Source organism: Apodemus sylvaticus, chromosome 8, assembly GCF_947179515.1.
Source record: "Apodemus sylvaticus chromosome 8, mApoSyl1.1, whole genome shotgun sequence".
NCBI lineage: Eukaryota > Metazoa > Chordata > Mammalia > Rodentia > Muridae > Apodemus > Apodemus sylvaticus.
In genome coordinates, this window is record NC_067479.1 from 64688878 (window position 1) to 64710959 (window position 22082).

The 22082-nt window shown below is 43.7% G+C and overlaps 1 pseudogene; it reads left to right on the forward strand.

The window, feature by feature from the left end:
- Window positions 1–21377: 21377 nt before the first annotated feature.
- On the forward strand, window positions 21378–21500 carry LOC127691752 (uncharacterized; annotated as a pseudogene).
- The last annotated feature ends 582 nt before the right edge of the window (window positions 21501–22082 follow it).

The window sequence follows — 22082 nt, forward strand, 5'->3', positions numbered from 1 at the left end:
AATCACAAGACATCCCAGGAAGGAAGCTGGCAATTGCCGTCTCCACCGGCGATGTCTCTACCACTCTGTCCAAATTCCTGGAGTGTGGAAGTTCTGCAAGGAGCCAGGAGAAGCAACTCAGCTCTAGGCAGCAAAGCCCAGATGAGAGCAGAGTATGCCTTGGGGACTGAGCCAGCCATGCCCATCAAGCCTTCTAAGGCTTGTGACCTGGTTGTACCAGCAAGGAACCCTCCATCTAGCCCTTTATGACTTTGAAGAATTCCGAGATAACTCTGGGTTTTGCTGGGTGCCAGGTACCTAATGCCTCTCCCCTCCTCCTGGAAACAAAACAATAGATCAGTCTTTGAGTGTGACCTGAAACTTTCAGCAAGTGCAATGTTGAAAAAGAAAAAAAAAAAAAAAGCAAGCAGTACAGTCTGGTTCAATCAGGTTAGAGTAAGACAGCTGGCCTCACATGTTATTAACAAAATCGAATGTACCTGCTATCTAATGTGAGCCCTAGAACAGTCCTCAGATACAGCACAATAAGCCTACTAGAATAATTTAAGAGAGATCCCGTGGGGGTCCATTTAACTTGACAAGTACTCACACCCCTATAATCAGTGGGCAATTCACTTTAAAGTTTAATCGTAGATATTCAATTCAAGGGTATTTTGGGTCTTAGGATAGTTACAGTTCTGTGGCTGTTTCATATGAAATCTCTTCAAATCTTGAATTTTGATGTAAATTCACCATTCTGTGTCTTGGATTCTAAGCCACAGTATGGCAGGAGAAAGAAAAGTATTTAACTCCTGTTAGAGTACCCAGGGAAAGCTTCCCATCCGTTTGTTCATGCATCCAAGAATGAGCTCCTCCTGATTGCCTGCTGGGTGCCAAGGCTCGGGGCCAGGTCGGGGATGAAGCATTGAATCAGCAACATGGGCTTCACTCTCGCTGGACTCTGCCTTTCTCTTTGAATGTGGAATTTAGATGTTCACACTGACAGTGTTAAACAGAAAGCTGTAGTAAATCCAAGGGCTGTCTTGTGCGGATCTCAAGGTTCTTAAAGGTGGGCTTACTTTAGCAAAAGTCAATTGATTAAGTAATTGCCAATAGTAGTATGGAGAGATGCCTGAAAAATGACTTCTGAAATTGGGCAATCTGGCTGTGTCACTTCTGTGAACATGATTTCCTAACTTTATGAATGCACAATTCTAAACTTCTTTTGAAAACATTTTCATGAAACAATGCCAGGGAAGCTTAAAATGCTAGAGATATTTCCCACATGGATTAAATATTTTAATATGTGGATGAATAAAATATGAATAGCAACTGATGTTGCTTTGGGGTACTCAGCAGAAGGTGGTATGCCATCATGGTCTCTGACTAGTTATAGCATGTTGGCTTCCATCTTTCCAGGATGGATATTGGTTATTTGTAGCCATAAAAACAAGCAAAGTGAACATTATTGAGCATATCCTCTGTGTTCTGCAAACTGTTAGATACTTTCCATTCACAGCTGCACACTGTGTGAATCCCCATGCCAATGCCATGAACAACATATTATTCCCATTTCACAGAGGGGAAAATTAAGACAGAAGAACTCAAGATTCTGTTGAGGATTGAACCTATATTCCCGGCTTTCACTCTCAGGTTTACATTATTTCCCACAGCCTCAGTGGTGTCTGTTGAGGGACCAAGACATTGGGTCTTTTGAACTCCTCATGAGATTCTAAGACTTCATAAGTCTATGCAGACTCTATGGACTGGTGACATGCTTTTAGCCTGCTTTCATTTCTCAGGGCTGCTCTGCTGAAGCACCTCTAGACAGACAAAGTGCAGTGCTTTTAGATTATGATGCATCTCTTCATTCCTTCTGCTCACTCTGCTGACACCTCCTTCAGATCCCTCTCTCTCCCTTTGGGACTCTCTAGTTCTGAGCTTATTCCCAACTAAGGACTTTCCAGCAAGCACAAGTAGCTGGAAGACACAAGCCATTTCCACCTTCTGAGTTCACCAGAGTCCTTGCCAGCTGCCTAGATGGGACCCTCTCATTGTCCTATCCCATCTTGAAACCCAGAATCAGTCCACACTGTCTCAGGGGAAACTTGTTCCTTGACAGGCCACTGAAGGTAGTTGACAAAGAGAATAAGCTAACTCCAGATGTTCAAACCCCAACACAGAAATAAAAACAATATGAAGCCCCAAAGTAATGGTCCCTATTGAAAATTATTTGGAAGAACTCTCAGATACAAAATTAAAAATAACAATAACTATTGTCAAACACTCAAAGACAAAAACCAAGTGAAGAATGAAACAAGATGTCCAATCTAAGACATTGAAAACAGTTTGAATTTTAAGAAAACTCAAATTGAAATTATTCTGGAAATGAAAAACTCAATAAGCCAATTAAAAACAAACCTCAGCAACAGAATGACCTTGAGAAGAGAACTGGGGAGAGAAACCTAGCAGAGGAGTTCGATAGCTCAGTAAAGATTGATGAGATAAAAGCATATGAATGGAACATGGGACGGTTTGGGGAACCATGAAAAGACACAAGCTCTGCTTTATGCTCATAAAGCAGGAAAGGAAACCCTAGCAGAGACAGGAAATATCTTCAGGAATATTGTAGAAGAAAAATATCCAGAACTGGAAAGAGAAATGCCGTTCATCTAGAAAGAGGCCTTTAGAATGTGGAACAAACAAGGGCAGAAAGGAAATTCTCCATGACGTATTACAACTAAAACATTAAAAACAGAATAACAAAGGGGTATTGAAATTTGCAAGAGAGAAAGGTCAAGTTATGTAGAAGACCAGCACTGGGTTGCCTGGCAGAAACCATTTAAGCCAAAAGGACCTGGAAAGCTGGGCTCTTAGTGCTGGAAGACCAGAACTGTCAATCCAGATTAGCATACACAGTACATCTATCTATTAGCACTGAAGGAGAAATAAAAATATCCCATGATAAAGACAGATTATAGGGCTTTATGAATACTAAACCATCTCTACAGAGTATATGAGAAGGAACACTTCAATCTGAAGAGAAGAACAAATTCACCCAGAAGGTCAAATAATATCAGAACAGGTAACCAAAAGAGATCTAAGTAAATGTAAAAAATAAAGTCAATAAAATGACAGGAATTACTACACATATTTCAATAATATATCTGAAAATTAATTGTGTCAATTTCCCAGTAAAGACACAGGCTGGTAGGTTGGATTATAAAATAAGTTCCAGTTTTTGTTGTTGTTGCTTCTAAGGGAAAAAACCCCTCACCACCAGGGGAGCCATCACTTTCTGGTTAAAGTATGAAAAATGGTATTCCAAGCAAATGGAACTGAGAAAAAGCATAGTTATTCTAATATCTGACAAAATATATTTCAAATCAAAAAGTCAGAAGAGATAAGAAGGGATTTGTTAAGAGAAAAAAATCACCAACAGGATATTATAATCCAAAATATATATGCACAAAGCATGGAGGGAGCCTAATTTTATAAATGAAACACTGTTTGATATAAAACTGTAGATTGATGCCAACACATTGATAGTGGGTGATGTCCACGCCCTCCTACACTCACCAACTGATCATTTGGGAGGGAAAAAAAAACCCAAATAGAAAAACTTTGGAGCTAAATGACATTATAAATTAAATGTGTATAACAGACATAGACAGATCATTCCATACAAATATTAAAGAATACGCAGTCTTCTCGGCAGCCCATGGGGTATCCCCAAAATCTATTACCCATTAGGACACAAAGCAAGTCTCAATAAATATAGGCGAACAGAACCTGCAGCCAAGCTGACCACAGTGGAATAAGGCTGGATACCAACAGCAAGAGAAAGCACAGGAACTTATGGAAAGAAAAACAACATAAAACTGAGTCAAAAGGGAAGTGAAGGAGGCAAAATGCTAAATCCCTGTAAAACTGAAGAAAAGTGTAAATACAATTCACATTTATAGGACATGCCGAAGGCATTCCTGAGACATTAGAGTGCTAAGTGCCTATATTAAAATTTTTGAGTTGTTAATCTCAGATTAACAACTAATGATATTCCTGAAAGACTTAGAAAAACAAAGATCAAACATTATTCGGGAAAAGTAGACACAGAACAATAATCAAAGTATGGGCTGAAATCAGAAACATAGAACCAAATAAACAACAAAAGGAACCAATGAAATAAAGAGTTGTTCTTTTGAAAAGATTAACAAGAGTGACAAACCTTTATTTAAGTAAACAAAAAGAAACGAGAAAGACTCTAATGTAATAGAATTAACAATGAAGTGAGAGATATCCCAACAGACACAGGAAATTCAGTGAGTTAGAAGGACATCCTTTTAAAAAATCTCTATTTACCAAGCTGGAAAACCTAAAAACAAAACAAAACAAAACAAAACAAAAACAGGTGAGTTTCTAGATAAATCTAACATACCAAATGCTAAATAAAGATGAAATAAATGAATTTAATAGACTTGTAATATGGCAGTGAGGTAGCAGCGTAACTAAAAGTCTCTCCATAAAATAACCAGGGCAAGATGGATTTAGCACAGAATCTTATCAGACCTTTCAAATAAAAATACCAATACTATTGTAAGTATCACACAAATTAAAAAGCATTGTACATTTCCAAATTCTTCTTATGAGCCCCTATGATACTTATGCCAAAAACTAAACAAAGACTGAACAAAAATCCTTAAAATTAGCAATTAAAAATTGGGATCTCATGAAACTAAAAAGCTTCTTACAGTAAAAGGCATCGCCATTCAAGTGAAGAGGTAGCCCACAAAATGGGGAAAAAATCTTCACCAGCTATACATCTGACAGATGGTTAGTATCTAGAATATAAAGAACTATAGAACTAAACATCAAAGAACAAACAACCCAGTTAAAAACTGGGGTATGAAACTAAACAGAGAGTTCTCAGAAGATGAAATATAAATGGCTGAGAAATGCTTTAAAAATATTCAGTCTCCTCAGGGAAATGCAAATTAAAACTATTTTGAAATTTCATGTCACCACAGTTAGAATGGCTAAGGTCAACAAACCAAATCACATGATGACAGATGCGGGTGTGGATGTGTGGAACAGAAAATACTTAGTTGCTGCTGGTAAGAGTGCAAACTGGTGCAATCACAGTGGAAATCAGCATTCAGGAGCCTCAAAAGTCTAGAAGTGTATCTTCCACACAATTTAGCTCTAGCACTCTTGAATGTTGTGTGGTCTGGCTTTATGTCAGTTGGACTAAGCTGGAGTTATCAGAGAGGAAGGGGCCTAAATTGAGAAAATGCCTCCATCAGAACTGGTTGTAGGCAAGTCTTTAGGGCATTGACTTAATTAGTGATTAATGGGGGAGGGAGCAGCCCATTGTGGGTGGGGCCACCCCTGCAGGTGGTCTTGGACTGTATAGGAAATTACCCTGAGAAAACCATGAGGAGAAAGCCAGTTAAGGAGCATTCCTCCTCTATGGACTCTGCATCAGTTCCTGCTTCAGGTTCATGCTCTGCTTGAGTTTCTGTCTTGACTTCCTGCAATGATGAGGAGTATTATAGAAGTGAGCCAAATACCAATCCCCCAGGGGCTTTAATTAAGTCCTGCTCTACAAGATGAAACCAACACCTGGCTCCATTATCTGACTAAGGATCACCTCCTAAGTTATTCTGCTAAAGAGATATTTATATTTATCTCTAACATAAACTCTAACAATAAACAGTATTAAAATAGATCCTAATAACATCATTATACCCATAGATTAATGAGTTTCCCAACCTTCTTCAGAGTAGCTTCCATTTGCCATAGGTGGTAATTAATGCAGAGTCTCTCAACTGACCAAAGGCTCAGAGAATGAGAGTGAAGAAAATGTAGCCCTAAATGGAACACCTACACTTCACCTCCTTCACTTCGACTTTCAAGGATCATTGTGACAGAGGAGGTGAAAAGAATGTAAGAGCTAAAGGTGTAGGATGACCACAAGGAAACATTGTCTTCTGGACATAGCAGGGAAGCTGCACATCTGGACTCACAGCAATTTATGACAGAATGCACAACACCTGGTACAGGCCAAGACAGAGGAACTCCAGCATGGAGAAGGAGAAGTGAGAGTCATGAAGTCCCACCCCTAACTAAGGAGCTATTAGCAATTGATTGCTACCTGGGGGGTGGGGATGACAGTCAGTTTTCTCTAAGAGTGTAGCACCTGGTAAGTCATATCCCAGTGGAAGGCCAAGAGTACTTGGGCAGCACAAATTAGACTTGATATATTAAAAAAAAAATCCATACTTCTTTTTTTTTAAATCTATTTCTTTATTTACATGCAAATGTTGCTCTCCTCGCTCCTCTCCTGTCCCTCCCTAACCAAATCCCTCTCCACCCACCTCCCCTATTCCTCAGAGAAGGTGCCTCTCTTGGACATCCCCCCACCATGGTGTGTCAAATCTCTGCAGGATTAGGCTCATCCTCTCCCACTGAGGCAGGACAAGGCAGCCCTCTGCTACATCTGTGCTGGAGGCCTCTGACCAGCCTCGTTGGTTAGTAGCTCAGTCTCTGAGAGCTCCTAGGGGTCCAGGATCGTAGACTCTGTTGCTCTTCTTTAGGGTTCCCATCCCTTTCAGGGCCTTTGATCCTTCCCCCAACTCTTCCATAAGGGTCCCTTTGTCTAATGTTTTGCTTTGGGTACCTTTGGGTCACTTTCTGGGTAGAGCCTCTCAGAGAACAGTTATGCTAGGCTCCTGTCTGTAAGCATAATGGAATATCATTAATAGTGTCAAGGCTTGGTGCTTGCCCGTTGGATGGCTCTCAAGTTGGCTAGTTATTGGTTGACCATTCCTTCAGTCTCTGCTCTGTCTTTGCCCCTACATTTCTTTTAGACAGAACACATTTTGGGTCAAAAGTTTTGTGGGTGGTTTAGTGTCCTTATTCCTCCACTGGGGACCCTGCCTATCTCCTCAGATTCCATGTCCCCACTGTTAGGCATCTCGGCTCAGGTTGCCTGGATTGACTTCTGTGAGCCTCCCCTATTCCAGGTTTCAGGGACTACCTAGAGATTTTCCCCCTCCCCCAGCAGCTGCAGATTTCCATTCACTCTCCTAGCCTTCTGAGTCTCTCTTCTGTCTCTTCCTACACCTTTCCGACCTTAAAAAAAAGGGGGGAAAGGAGCCTGGAATGGCAGGAGCATGAATCTCAGAGGAATTAGGGAAGGGAAGTGTTAAATATAATCAAAACATTCTATAGACTTCTCCAAGAGGTAATAAAACATATATTAAAAAAGAATGGCATAAACATTTTATAATGATTCACTTTCCACTGGCTAATTTCTTATAGGCATAAGTATATAATTTTCAAACCTGGAGTTCTACTATTCAAATTAATATGATGAATAGAAGCATGCTGTTTAAACTCAGGTAGACCATGCAGATGTTTGCTCATTGTTGTGTATTGTTGACTTGCCTGGGTTTGTGTGGGGACAGTCCTTATTTGTAGCTCTACCCTTCAGGAGTTCATGATAGGAAGAAAGCACACTAGCTGTCTGAGATATGCCCTCACCAAAGAAAGAAGACCTAGGGCCAGGATGAGTGGGAGCATAATACGAGGGAACATGATACCACGGAGTTAAAGGAAAACTGTATGTTTGGGCGTCGGCCTATCTTTCTAGATGAAAGGATGGAAGGAACCATCTTGGGGTTTTCTGCTGACAGTGCTGACTATTACAATATGGCCTTACAATTCTTCGAAGTTATCCAGTGCACAGGGTTCAGACAACATCCTTCTGATGCCTGCCAGCATCATTGATTGGATAATGCACTTGACTGCCTTTTACTGACTATAGATCCAGAGGTAAGTAAGTCTGTGATCTTCCCGGATCTTCAGTTACCTCTTCAGCACATGAATTCATAACTTATAGGAACCACCTCTCACTCTAAAGATGCATGAGTCAGCCTCTCTGCACCACCCAGCATGGAACTGGCTACGAGTGGATGGCCAAAAGGATCAGAGTCTGAGGATCATGTCCTCTTGTGCCACTCTCTGTTGCAATAACAAAATACCTAAGGAAATCAATGTATAAGGAAAAAAGGTTTATATTGGCTCACAGTTCCATAGACCCCAGTCCATGGTCAGTTAACACCACTGGTTTAACTGGGTGGTGTGAATATTATGTTGGAAGTACATAGTTGATCAACCTTCTCATGTAATGGCATCAAAAGGGACAGACAGACAGACAGACACACACACACAGAAGAGAGAGAGAGAGAGAGAGAGAGAGAGAGAGAGAGAGAGAGAGAGAACTTAATGTTTCCTTCAAAGGCAGTCACCCAATGACCTAACTTTTTCAAATAAAAATTTCTTAAACTTTCTACTTCTCAGTAACACCAATGACTGGAGACCAAGCCTTTGACACACCAGTCTTTGGGAGACATTTTAGATTCAAACTATTGCGTGTGCCTTAGTTAGGGTTTTACTGAGCAGACACCATGGCCAAGGTAACTTTTTTTTTTTTTTTTTTTTTTTTTTTTTTTTTTTTTTTGGTTTTGGAGACAGGGTTTCTCTGTGTAGCCCTGGCTGTCCTGGAACTCACTTTGTAGACCAGGCTGGCCTCGGACTCAGAAATCCGCCTGCCTCTGCCTCTCAAGTGCTGGGATTACAGGCGTGTGCCACCATGCCCGGCTCACCAAGGTAACTCTTATAAGGACAACATTTAATTGGTTCAGTCCATTATCATTGAGGTGGGAACATGGCAGCATCCAGGCAGGCAGGCTGCAGTAGGAGACGTGAGTTCTACATCTTTGTCTGAATGCTGCTAGCAGAAGACTGACTTCCAGGCAGCTAGTATGAGGGTCATAAAGCGTACACCCAGTGACACACCTACTCCAACAGGGCCAAGCATATTCAAACTACCACAGGTATTCAGGTGGCTCTCAAGAAGAGAGCCTAGAAAATGTTACTTTTATTAAATATTTTTTACATTATTTAAAATAGAGGCTTCTATTTATGAATTCATAACTAGTTTTTCTGTTTAGATACAATCTTTCTATGAACCCCAGGCTCGCCTTAATGCTGTGATCCCCCTGCATCTGCAGGTGTTCAGTTTCAGAGGCTAAGTTTTGTCAAGCCACTCAATACTGCTATCTTGGGAGTCAAGAGACATTGGTTCCTCTTCTTGTTGCTCTGACCAAATAAATCATCAACAAGAAGCAATTTAAGGCAAGAAGAGCTGACTTTGGATTTATAGTTTGAGGGTACAGTCTGTCATGGTAACAGCTGAGAGACGTGGCTGGTCCCATGGGGTTCCTCATCAGAGGGTAGAAAACAGATAGGAAGTGGCACCAGGCTATCAAATCCAAGATCTGCCCCGAGTGACGCCCCTCCTCTGGCAATGCCTCACTCCCTAAAGGCTCTACAGCCTTTCAAATAGGAGCCACTAGCTGGGGATCCAGGATGCAAACACATAAGTCCATGAGGGAAAGAGTCACATTCAAATCACAACTCTAGGAGTGATCTAATCTTCCTCAGTTCATGCCAGTCAGCCCGGCCCTGACCAAGCCTCTTCCCCTCTTGGTTTACTTAGTTGCCCCTGAGTAATATGCACTTTTCTATGGATTCATTTAACTTTGCATACACGATTTTATATACTTCACTAAGGCTCCGACTGTCCTCTGGCGAACACTGTGTTCTTAGACCTATCGGGCACCAAGGGTTACATTCCATTCCACCCTTGTAGCTCTTGGCAGCCCTCTTCACAGTGTGCAAATAGCACAGTGGCTTCATCTGCTCCCACAGTGTGGCTCTCAGTGCACACAGTCCCTGCACGTCTCACCTGGGCTGTACTCCATCCCTAGAATGATGGCAGAGAGGACCAGTTTGGGAAAATAGTATGCATGTCTTTGGAACATGGTCCACCTGGAGCTACAGAGCATCTGCCTTTATATATTACCTTTTATATCTACATCCCACATCCCGACCAACATGTACCTAGTCCATGGTCAGTTAACACCACTGCCTTTGCGTGGTGAGCATATTATGTTGGAAGTACATAGTTAAGTACTTCTCTTTTATTTTTCTGGTACACTTGATACAGAATGGTATTTCACTGGGTTAATGTGGTCATTTGGGTGACCACCAGTGACTTGGAGGATTTCATAGTATATTTGCTTTTCTGTTTCCTCCCCTACAGTTACCTACTCATATCCTTTATGTGGTTTTTTTCTATATTATGGGATTTTATTTTTAAAACCTTTATTGTATTTATTATGTGTGTGTGCACATATGCATGTGTGTTAGACATATTATGAGACATGTGTGGAAGTCAGCAGACAGCTAGAGTCGCTTTTCTTCTGCCAACATGTGGAGCCTGGGATTCACCTGGAGTCATTAGGTCTTTACCTGATGACCCATCACTCCATCCGCCATAATTAGAATTTGAAAAAAATTATTTGAAAATTTCATACAGTGTATTAAGGTCATATTCATGCTCCTATTCCTCCTACTGCTTCCTCCAAGATGCACCCCACCTCCCCACCCAATGAGACACTGAAAATCTAAAACTGTGAAACCAATGATACCTGGCTCAGGACACTTGGGGGGTGGGGCCCAGGGAGTCAAGGTTCCCATGGTTCAGGGTCCTGGGATTCCTTTCTGCAAAATCTGGAGGCCCGTGCTGAGGGACTGCCTCACAGCCTGTGGTTTGCAGGCGGAGTCACCACAGTGAGGTGCCACAGATTATATTTGTGGCTGCATTAGTGGCTTCCAAAATGCCCCCATGTGCTGATACAGCCCATCAACTTTTAGCTTATGCCGTATTTCTGATGTTGGCATAGAACAGGTGTCTATCCTTTGAATGGGCAGCCAAGTAGTGGTCAGCGATGGGGAAAGCACGCTTACAACTTTACTTTTGAGAGAAATGATTTCACAAGTAAACAGATGTTTTTGGTGGAAAACAGTCACCAGTTTTAAGCACAAGTATGCTTTGTAAAATTCGTATATAAAATATAGGATAAGAAACCTTTATGAACTTCATTGTGTGTATCACAGGCTAATGGGTTTTCCTTGGTACCTTCTCTGTGTGTTAAAGTATATTTAGATTTCTCACACCTTAGGCTTGTCCTGCTAGAAGCAGGCTTCTGCCTTCTTCCCGCGAGCATCCCGTTGAAAAGAACACTACAAAGATAATGATACAAAGAGCACAGGGTGATGAGCATACCGGAAACTGCACATTTGGGTTCAGATTTTCTGACAGTGCTTCAGGAGGCTAGGAAGGCTCTTGTTCACAGCTCTATTCTTCATTCTGAGAAGAAAGGCTGGCCTGTAGAAACCCTTCAATACATAACTTGTTGATTGATTGGAGGAGTGACTGTTAGTCATCTGTCACTATAATAAATATCTGAGCTAGCTAATCAGACTGATGGATAAAAGGCTTGTTTTCTTCACAGCTTTAGAGTTTTAGTCTATCATGGCTGTATTGCTTTTGGGACTGTGGAGAGGTAGGCCACCATAGTCAGAGCATGTGGTAGCACAAGGCCACTCACCTGACAGCCAGAAGGGAATGTAACAGAGGAAGAGCTTGCAGGTCAATGACCTAAAGGCCTCCCCCTACCTCTGGGACCCTACCTCTGACAGCTTTCACTGCTATGCTCCAGTCCAATCTGGGGCCAAGTCTTTAGCACACAAACACTGGGACACATTTCTGATCCAAACTCAAGAAAGATGGGGAAATGAAAGTGTTTTGTTTTTGTTTTCTGAGGTAGGGTCCCATGTAGCCAAGGCTGACTTTGAACTCACCGTATACTCAATGCTGGTCTTGAACTCCTGATTTTCCTTCCTCAGCTTCTCAAGTTTCTGAGTTTACAGGAATGCAAGGAGACTGAACGTGTTAGTGCTTGGTCACCCCATCCTCCATAGCAGGGAGTTTATAGCACTAGGTGCATTTTACTTTTTACTTTAAGCCCTTTTCAGATGAGAAAAGAGAAGGCATTTGAGCTACTGTGCATCTGAGGATGAACATACTTTAGAAGCTTGGCTCTCAGATACTCAGATGGGGTCAGAGTGAAGTGGGTTCTCCTGGGTCTTCTCGGGTTCCAGAGGGTGGGAGTGACCACTCTGCTAGGTGGTCAGTGTATGATAACTGCCCACAAGTCAGCCAGAGGCAGTTCTTATTCCAGACTTGAACCCTGGATTCTGAAACTGGCTTCCCTTCTTTTATCTCCAAGGCCTGAGGTTTATCCAAATATGGGATGGGATGGGAAGGGTTTATAGGGTTTGGGGGACTAAAATTCAAAGTTTTCAGAATCCCTGTGCCATGGTTTCGTACTTTAGGGGTTAACAGGAGCAACAGTCACGGACCTGTCAGCAGTTATTTTCCTGATGAAGCCTAGGTGAGTGGAGCCGGAGCCCAGGCCAGGTTTCCCACTGGTCTCCAGGGTGAGTCAGTGAGCCAGTTACCATAGCTGCCACAAGGCTGCTGACTGAGTCATCTGGACCACAGTTCTTTAATGTGCTGAGCTCCAGTCTCACAGTCTGAGAAACACGAATGGAATGGTGACAGCAAAGCACACTGTAACTGGCGACTTTGATAAACACATTTCGCTTGCCTCTGATTGAGAGGCACCATGCGAAGTCTTTCAGAAGTCCTCATTTAACACTTACCAGTTACAATCTTCTGTCATCTGGGTTACGTTCCCCACGGTCATTGCAGAAATAATTTACTAGCACATAAAGATGAGGACCCTTCCATCCCTCTCATGCAATGATACTTCTTGGTTATCTTACTTTTCCTTTTCAAGAAGGAATTGGTGCAGGTGAGTTGAAGGGGAAGGCCCAAGACAGATGTGTGTGCAAGGCAACGTCCCTGTGCTCTGGCATTGACTCTGGCCAGTGGGGAATGGGTGGTATGGGTGCAGGAGGAACTAAAGTATATAAGCCCAGGAAGACTAGCATAGGGACAGGAGGGGATGGGAGGGAGGAAAGGGAAGAGGGGGGGAGGAGAGCTCCACCAATGTGGCTCTGGGAAAGCCATCATCTCCACTGAGGTATTTTCTGCTGAGGCCTTTTGGGGAGAGGAAAGAGCACCCACAGGCCTGTAGGTTGGCCTTCATCTATGAGCTCTAGGGAAGTTCATTAAACTGATTGGTTCCCCTCAGAGTGAACCTGGGTGGAATCTTGCCTCTGTTTGTCCCTGGGACCTTAGGAGAAGGATTAGTTGTTGCTTAAATCTCCCCCTGGGAAGGAATTTTGGCAGTCCCCCTACATTCTCTGTGGAAATTTTATTGGTCTAGGAGGGAGAAAGAATAGAGGGAACATGTTGGAGAATTAGGAAAGCCAGTAGTACAAGCCAAGTCCTCAAGGCCGGTGGCACACTCAAGACCCAAGGATAGCCAGAGTTTTCAGTTCAAGTCCCAAGGCAGGAAAAGACCAACTCTCAGCTTCAGGTAGGCAGACATTCCCTCTTATTCAGCTTCTTGTTCCACAGAGCTTGAGTGATCACACCAGCTCTCTCCACATGGTGGGGGGGGGCATCTGCTTTCCACCATGGACCAGTTCCAATCTCCATCTCATCCTGAGCACCTTCAAAAGCACACAAGGATAATGCTGTTCAAAGAGTACATGAAGGGCCTCAGGACATGACAAAAGGAAACACACATGTAGGGTTGGGTTGCACACATCATACTCCCTTGAGGAGAGTACTGTTTCTCATCTCAAAGACTTAGAATTTCTATGGGAAAGGTAGGCCCAATATTAGTTAACAGTACAAAATTATTATTTACTTCTTTATATATTTTGAATTTATTTAAAAATATTGTCTCTCAAGTGTGGATTTTCACCTGAGGCACTTGGGCAAGTACAGAATATTGGGGGGAAAAGTCAAGGTATTGCCTGTCCCATTGAGTTGGACATGAGGGAGACAGACACACATCATCATTCTAACTGCAGGGCCCCAGTCAGAAAAGAACAGTGCACGTAGGGCAGCAGGATAGTATGAGGTCCTTTCTAGGACTTCTAGCAAAAGTGACTTAAATGGGAAGGGATGGTCCTGTTTCTTCCCTGGGAAGAGCACCCTGTCACAGAGTATGAGCCATGGCATTTTCACACTGTGTGTGAGATGAATCTGGGTAAATGGGCTGGGAAATAGCGCCACAGTCACAAGATTGTATATAGCAAAAGCTGGCATGAAACTATTTGTGGTGCTCAGCAGGGACAGAAGCAAGGGTTATAGGAACCCCAAGACACAGTGTTTGATTCTGCCTAGGAGGTAAGGGTCAGTCACCACCTGGAAGTTTATAGGAAGGCTGGAGTGGGTGAGGTATGGAGGGGGAGGGACAGGAGACCTCACATATCCTCAAGGGTATGCATACTTATGGGCTCATCAATTTTGACTGGTATAGTTGCAAAACTCCCCTATTACCTGACATAACCCACACAGGGTTGGATCCTGTACCTAGGTGTTTATCACAGGTCCCAGATGTTGGGCTTACTGTGGTGGGCAACACTTGGTCCATACTGGCCTGTTAGTTTTCTACTCTTTAGCAGTTTTCAACCCCTAGACCCATGCGTGGGGTGGGGGTGGCGTCACATATAAAATGTCCTGTATATCAGATATTTGCATTATGATTTATAACAATAGAATATAATTATGAAGTAGCAATGAGATAATTTTATGGTTGTGGGACACTACAACACAAGGGACTATATTAAAGGATTGCAGCACTAGGAAGGTTGAGGGCCACTGCTTTAAACAAAAGCTGAGGAGCTTTGAGGCTGGATATGGATGCAAAGCCCTGGTTAGAGCTGAGCCCAGCGACAAGCTCTTTGGCTGGCATAGGCCCCTTTTTAACCCCAGTTATTGAGCTCTGCAGAATTTTTCCAGATTGTCCTCTCAAAATAATCCCTTGTATTTTGATATTAAGTAGACTTGCATTATTTCTACCCACAATTGTAATATGCCTTTAAGTCCAGTTCCCAATCCATCGGCTCAGACAATGGCTAGGGATCCGGGCTTTAGCAGCCAGTGAGGTCTGGTTGTTCCCAAGGTGTAATGCAGGCATGACCAGGCTGATATGGGGGATAGACAGATAAGCAAAAAGAAGGCACGCTGGGCCTGATCCTGACGTAGTGCCCACCCTTCAGTGAGTGTGTGAATTTGAGTGCGTGACAACATTACAAGATCTGCTCATCATGAATTCTTGCTGGTGAGGAGGTGATGTCTTCTTCTTCCTTGGGACTTGAGAAGGAAGCTAGATCATCACACATTCTGGGTGCATTTTACAGCTAATTAATTTCTGCATGAAGATTTTAGTTTTTCTCCCTGCCATGAATGAAGTCCACATGATCTCCAATCTGTTTCTATGGTTTCCTTCCTCTGTTCAGATACATTAATCGGCCTGTCAGTTTATTATGGATTTTGGTGCCTTTCTTTCCCTTCAAATCTGAGTCCACATTAATTTAGTCTTCATTTCAACAGTGTTTAAAAATAGAACAAAACTGTTTTGACTAGCACACAATCAAGCGCTAGATGGTGAAGGACTGTCTCCCGGCAGTCTACACCTCCGCTGCTGCCTTTCTCTTGTCATCTCTGAGACATGACTGTGTTCCCCTGCTTCAGAGCAAGGTGAGGCAGCTGCAGTTTTCTCAGTGATACTCCAGGTCAGGCAATCACCTCTGCCAAGCTCAAGGCAGCTGCACTCCCAAGGGTGAGCCCAGTGGACGCGGCCTTCTGGAGGAGAGAAGAGCCTCATCCAAAGATGCTGGGGTGGCCACTCACAGTCTCCAAAGAGGCCACGCCCTCAATCCAGCTGCTGCTGCAGCATCCCCTGCAGTGCTGCTGGCTGAAGTTCTTGTTTGCTCAGGACACAGTGTGCTTCAGAGGGTAAATACATGAGCCTTGGTGCCAGGCCTGGGACAGGCTACTGCTCTCTCTTAGTGGCTGAGACAGCTGGAGCTACCTTCTTCCTGACTTCTCCAAACCTCCCAATTGCTTACCTATAAGATTAAGGGAACAAAGGTCTACCATTGCTGGGAGGTTCAGGGGAGATGACATACAGGTACACACCAGTGCCTCTACCGACAATAGCTTCTGCTGTCTTTCATACCTTTTGGTAACATTTGGGTCTTGAATGTCACCCAGACATCCAGAGTGAACCTACCAGTAGGTGGTATAATTTTTTAGGAGATGGCGCCCTCTAAGAGGTATGTAGGTCATTTAGAGTTTGTCCCTAAAGAGACCATGGCCTCTTGCCCCCATTTTCCTGCTCTTTGGCTTCCAAGCTGTGAGGGGAGGTGCTTGTTCTACTATGTGGCTGCTGTTACTGCCACCCTGCACTCTAAAGGGAGGCCTGAAGGTGATGGAGGATGTCCCCTGACACCCTGTCCTCCAGCAGAGCACAGGCTGGAACCTCTAAAGCCATGGATCAAAGGAGTTCTTTCTTTCTATTGGTTGTTTATTTTAGAAAGTTTTGATACTGATCAAAAGCCAGAATCTATCATTGATGACATGCTAAAGCTACCACTCATCACTGGTGACATGTTAAAGCCAGTTCCTGCCACTAGTGACATGCTAAAGCCAGCACCTGCCACTGGTGACACCCACTCTGAGCCTAGAGTTGTGCTGCTTGTTGGCCCACACATCCCCATGTCTTTTGGTTGTTTTGAGACAAAAAAAACCAAAGGCTCAGGTGGTCTTCAAACTCACGATTCTCCTGCCTCAGCCTCCAAAGTGCTGGGGTTTGGCCTGGCTGATCTATTGTTTTTCAAAAAGCATACCTACTACATGCTGGCTACTTTGTTAGACACTTTTTCTGTACACTCTTCAGTTTTATTTCCATAGCTACCTTGCAAGAAGGCACTCCTACCTCTCTGAAGCAAAGGGGGTCTCCGAGGCTCAGCAGTTGAGACCAGGTCATCAAGGATGGGGTCAGACCTTGTTCTGGTCTCTGATTTTTGTTTTTCTTACATTTTTGAAGAATGAAAACCTCATTGCTCTCAACTTTATAGCCTCTGTGTTGTGGGCAGGAACGCTCTGTAGCTGCCTAACATAACTGCAGGGTGGCAGCTCAAGCAACAGGAACATGTCTCCCTCTCCTGGACGCTGGAATCCCAGACCTCAGCGTTGGCAGGATATGTGTGTTCTCAGTGTACTTTGTTCAGTTTGCAAATGGTGTCTTTCCCTTCTGTCCTCATATGGTCATTTCTCTACAAGTGCCCAGTCTCTTCCAGTAAGACTCCAGTCATTGGATTTGACTATCCGAATGCCCTCTTTTTAGGCTCTCTAAAAGCTCTCTCTCCTCATGAGGTTACATTCTGAGGTACTGGGCATTAATTAGGGCTTCAGTAGACACATTGGTATACCAAAGAGAGCTGGTTATAAATACATCCACGATCACTGTCACTGTGATTTGTCATATTTGATGATGTCATAAGAGTCTGTTTCTCATCACAGTTGGGTAGGCTATAAAGAAAAAGATCTGTGTGTGAACTTGACATGGGCCCAATGTGACTCTTGAGGTATTGAAAGAGGTCATATGCTGATAGACTGATGGAATAGCAGGGAGGAGATATGCTAATGGTTGTATTAATTATTTATAGTCTGTATACACATATGGTTGCACATATATGTATAGAATTTATATTAGTATACATAGGTAATAAGTTATGCATATTTGTATCTAGAGAGTAAACACTGACAAAAGTGTGCATTTTGAATACATACATACAGTGTGAGTGTGTGTGTGGTATGTCTTTAGTAATGTAGTGGCTCTTGCATGTATTATATTTTATATATGCTTATATATATGAGCACACAGTGTACACATGTATACAGTCTATTTGTGGTAGCACCTACAGTGATTACCACACATTCCTTGGGCTGCGGGGATGTCTTCCTTTCTGATCATAACTCATCATTACTGTCTCGAGATGGTTTTGCCTCATTTCCAGCTGCATGCACTACAGCCTCCTTAGAGCTTCAAGCCACCGAGTTTACCTCATTTTGCAGTAATGACAGCCCCCAGGAAATGCACAGATTGGATTAGCACACAGTGCTGTTAGTTCAGCCCCCCAGGGAGCCACAGCTGTGACTCACAGCTGTGAAAAGCTGCTTCAGCCCCACTCGCTTTCCTTAAATCAGCAATGACCTAAACAAATGAACCGGATGCCCAGGGAATTCAGCTGGAGTCGGTGCTCTGGCAACTGGAGGCACACAGGACTTAAATGAAAATTTAATAGCTGCCAACAGCTGAAGTTGCAAGCCAGAATTTATGGATTTGTCGAGTGTAGTCCTCCAGAGCTCAAATTCCTCCCAGAAACTGCCAAACCGTTTAAATGGAAACGTGGTAGCGATTCCAGGCTCCCTAACTTTCTCATGTCATTGAAATGTGTGCATCTGCTTCTCATGTAGCGTTCTCAAGGCAAACCAGCTCAGTGCAGTACATTTTTAGAGCTCCTAACAGGAGTGAGATGCAGCGCAGGATTCCTAAGGAATTCATAAACCAGCAAAGAAGTCGGTATGCTTCCAGCAGCCTGTGACAGGCACGGAGGAAGCTGCAAGGAAGTATGAGGGAAGCAGATGGGAAGGAGAGATGAAGTCTGATGTGTGTGTAGGGAGCCATCAGTGAGACACTTCTCCCCAGAGAGAATATGGGCCCTGGGTCTTCTCAGACTTTATTGCTTCCTTTGCTTGGATTATATAGGGTGTCGGGGGCGAGCACATCCCCTACTGCTGTATTTGAGAGCGATGGTAGTGCCAGTGAGGAGAGGAAGACCTTGTGAAGTAAGGTTCTGCAAGGTGGAAAAGGAAAAGAAGCTGAGATGAGGCACAGCAGGATGTCGGTCTTCTCAGAGGATAGAGACCTACTGTGCTGAGCACAGTATAGGCAGAGCCCAGTGCTGTGAAACAAACCCTGTTGATAGACAGTCCTCACAGCAACACACTGGCAAATGGTGAGTGGGGAAGAGGAACAGGACTCATTTCAGATGTGAACACTATTAGTTTGCCAAAGGGCACTTTGGCAATTTTTTGACTGTTATTGATTACTTTCATTTACTTTCTGCTTTTTGGAAGCTTTAAAATAGTTTAGAGTTTATCTATCTATCTATCTATCTATCTATCATCTATTATTTATTATTTGTCTGTCTATCTATCTATCTATCTATCAATCATTTATTACAAATCTTCTCTTACTGATTGTGGCTCTTATTTGTTGGACAACATTTTAATGATCTTAAAATGTTGCACTTAAAGCAGGCAGTGGTTCAGCACTCAGGAGGCAGAGGCAGGTTAATGTCTGTGAGTTTGAAGCCTGCCTGGTCTGTTCTGTGAAGCATGTTCTGGGGCAGGTAAGGCTACATAGAGAAACCCTGTCTCCAAAAACCAAGACCAAAACCAAAACTAAAACCAAAACCAAAACCAAAACCAAAACTAAAACCAGCAAAATGAAACAAAACAAAAAGCTGTATTTATACTGAAAGCACTCTCCAGGCTAAAGCAGGAGGATTTGGGGTCAAGGTTGGACTGTGCTATATAGTGAGCTTGAGGCCAGACTGGGCTCCACAGTGGGAACCCACAGTCTTTTAAAAACTGGATTTAGCTGTTGGTGAATTGATCACCAAAAAAAAATAGCTAAAAATAAATGTATCCCATCTCCTGTATACATTTCATAAAACTTCCGATTGTATGTGAAGCCTTCTTTACATCATATGTTGTTACTAGGTTCAATTAAAAATGACTTATTTTTATTTGTGCATGTCTGTGTGAGTGTATGTCACATGTATGCTGCTCCCTGAGGAGGCCAGAAGAGGGTGTTGGAGCTGGGTGAGTGGCCTCATATGAGTGCTAGGAAAATAACTGTGATTCTGTGTTCTCTTATTCTGTGTATCTCTCTAGTTGAAATTATGGTCAATTGTGAATTTACTGGAGCTTCCAGTGCCCAAACTGGAGGATCCTTGGTGACTCAAGACAGGTGACACTTTAAGAGGTAATGCCTCTTCTAACAACCTCACTGGAGACTCCAACTCCTGATACAGACACAAGGTTGTTCAAGCCTTTAGTCTCCATCTCTCTAGATTATTATTTGCTTCACTGCAACCTATTTGCAGGATCCCTTCTTCCCACCACACCTCCCATTCCCTGAGGGCCCCACCTCTGGGTGTGGACAGGATCCCCTTAGCTCTTTCCTGAAGCATCTCTAACCTGAAGCCTCTCTCAGCCTTTTCTGAGAGCCTATCTCTCTCCTCCTCTTCTATTCACAAACCTGCAGAAACACTTTCTACCAGGTAGCCCAGAGCCACCATACATTCCTAAGTTCCAGTGAATTTAATAGAAACCAAAGAAGGGGATGCTTACTCAACAAAGGCATGACCAGATGTCAACACCTAATGTCAGATGCTTGGACACTAGTGCAAACGCTCAAACACGCAGAGTCAAGACGGTACACCATACCAGGGCCCAGTGACCAGTCAAGGCGGTACGCCATACCAGGGCCCAGTGACCAGTAAAGATGGTATACCATACCAGGGCCCAGTGACCAGTAAAGATGGTATACCATACCAGGGCCCAGTGACCAGTCAAGACGGTATGCCATACCAGGGCCTGGTGACCAGTCAAGGCGGTACACCATACCAGGGCCCAGTGACCAGTCAAGACGGTACGCCATACTAGGGCCCAGTGACCAGTCAAGGCGGTACGCCATACCAGGGCCCAGTGACCAGTCAAGACGGTACACCATACCAGGGCTCAGTAGTGACCAGTCAAGATGGTATGCCGTACCAGGGCCCAGTGACTCTGAGGAGTGCGATGTAGCTGAAGTACAAGACAAGGACTTCAGAGCAGCAACTGCGAATATTCTCGAGGACTTTAACAGAGTATGAATAAATACATTAACAAAGTCTGTGAAAATACAAACAGTTTGGTGAAGTAATGGGGACAGTTAACTGAGTGAACGTAGAGATAAAAATCACCAAAGAATACCCAAACACAGATACAACTGGAAATGAAAACTTTAGGTAGTCAAACAAAACCTCAGACATGATCTTCACCACAACAGGTTAAGACATGGAAGAGAACATCTGAGGCATTGAAGAAAAGATGTGTGCTGATTAGATTTATGTCAACTTGACATAAACTAAAGTCATCTGAGGGGAAGGAACTTCGATTACGAAAATGCCTCTCCCTGAATATAGAGGCCCTTGGTCCTGAGAAAGTTCAATGACCCATTATAGAGGAATGCCAGGACAGGGAAGCAGGAGTGGGTGGGTTGGTGAGCAGGGGGAGCGGGAAATGGGATAGGGTGTTTTCAGAGGGGAAACAAGAAAAGGAGATAACATCTGGAATGTAAATAAAGAAAATATCTAATAAGAAAGAAAGTAAGAAAGAAAGAAAGAAAGAAAGAAAGAAAGAAAGAAAGAAAGAAAATGCCTCCTCTGCTCCTAGAGGTATTGCATGTATGACTTCTCTGTGTCAGTAGGTGGCAGAGAAGAAAGAGGCCATGTCTACACTCCGTGTTCTGACCTTTGAACCTCTGAATGACCAGTAGCCTAACATTCTCGGAAGAAAACAAGCCTGTGTTGATCACTAGACCAGCACCAGGGACCAGTCCTGCATCAGGAAAACCCAGATGGGCTTCCAGGAAAGGGAGCAAGCCAGAGACACGAGTGTGGGAGAGCTGGGCCCGCCACTTGTCTGCCATGTGGCAGGATGGGCAAAGGACAGATGTCCTTCCCTGACACTTGCTCCTTGCCACCAGCTGCAGGTGGGGGAGCTGACCCTGGGTGATAAGACCAGGAGAGCTGGTCCTGCCCCTCATCAGCTACAGCACTTGGGAGTGCAGGCCCTGAATCTCAGCTGGGCAGTGCAGCAGAGCTGGCCCTGGATGTGGGAGTTGCACATGAGCAGGCCCCAATGGCATGAGTGTGGCCTGCCCTGCCTTTTGTCTGCTGGGCAGTGGCATGGAGGAGGGAGTGACATCCTCTTCTCCACTCTTATCTTTTGCCATCTCTGTCAGGCAGGAGAGCTGGTCCTGGGGTCATGAGAGTGGGAGAACTGACTCTGTTCCTCACCCCTTGTAACACTCCAGAGAGTGGGCCTGGCACCTTGCGTGGGCAACAGGCTTCCTTGTGGCCCTGGT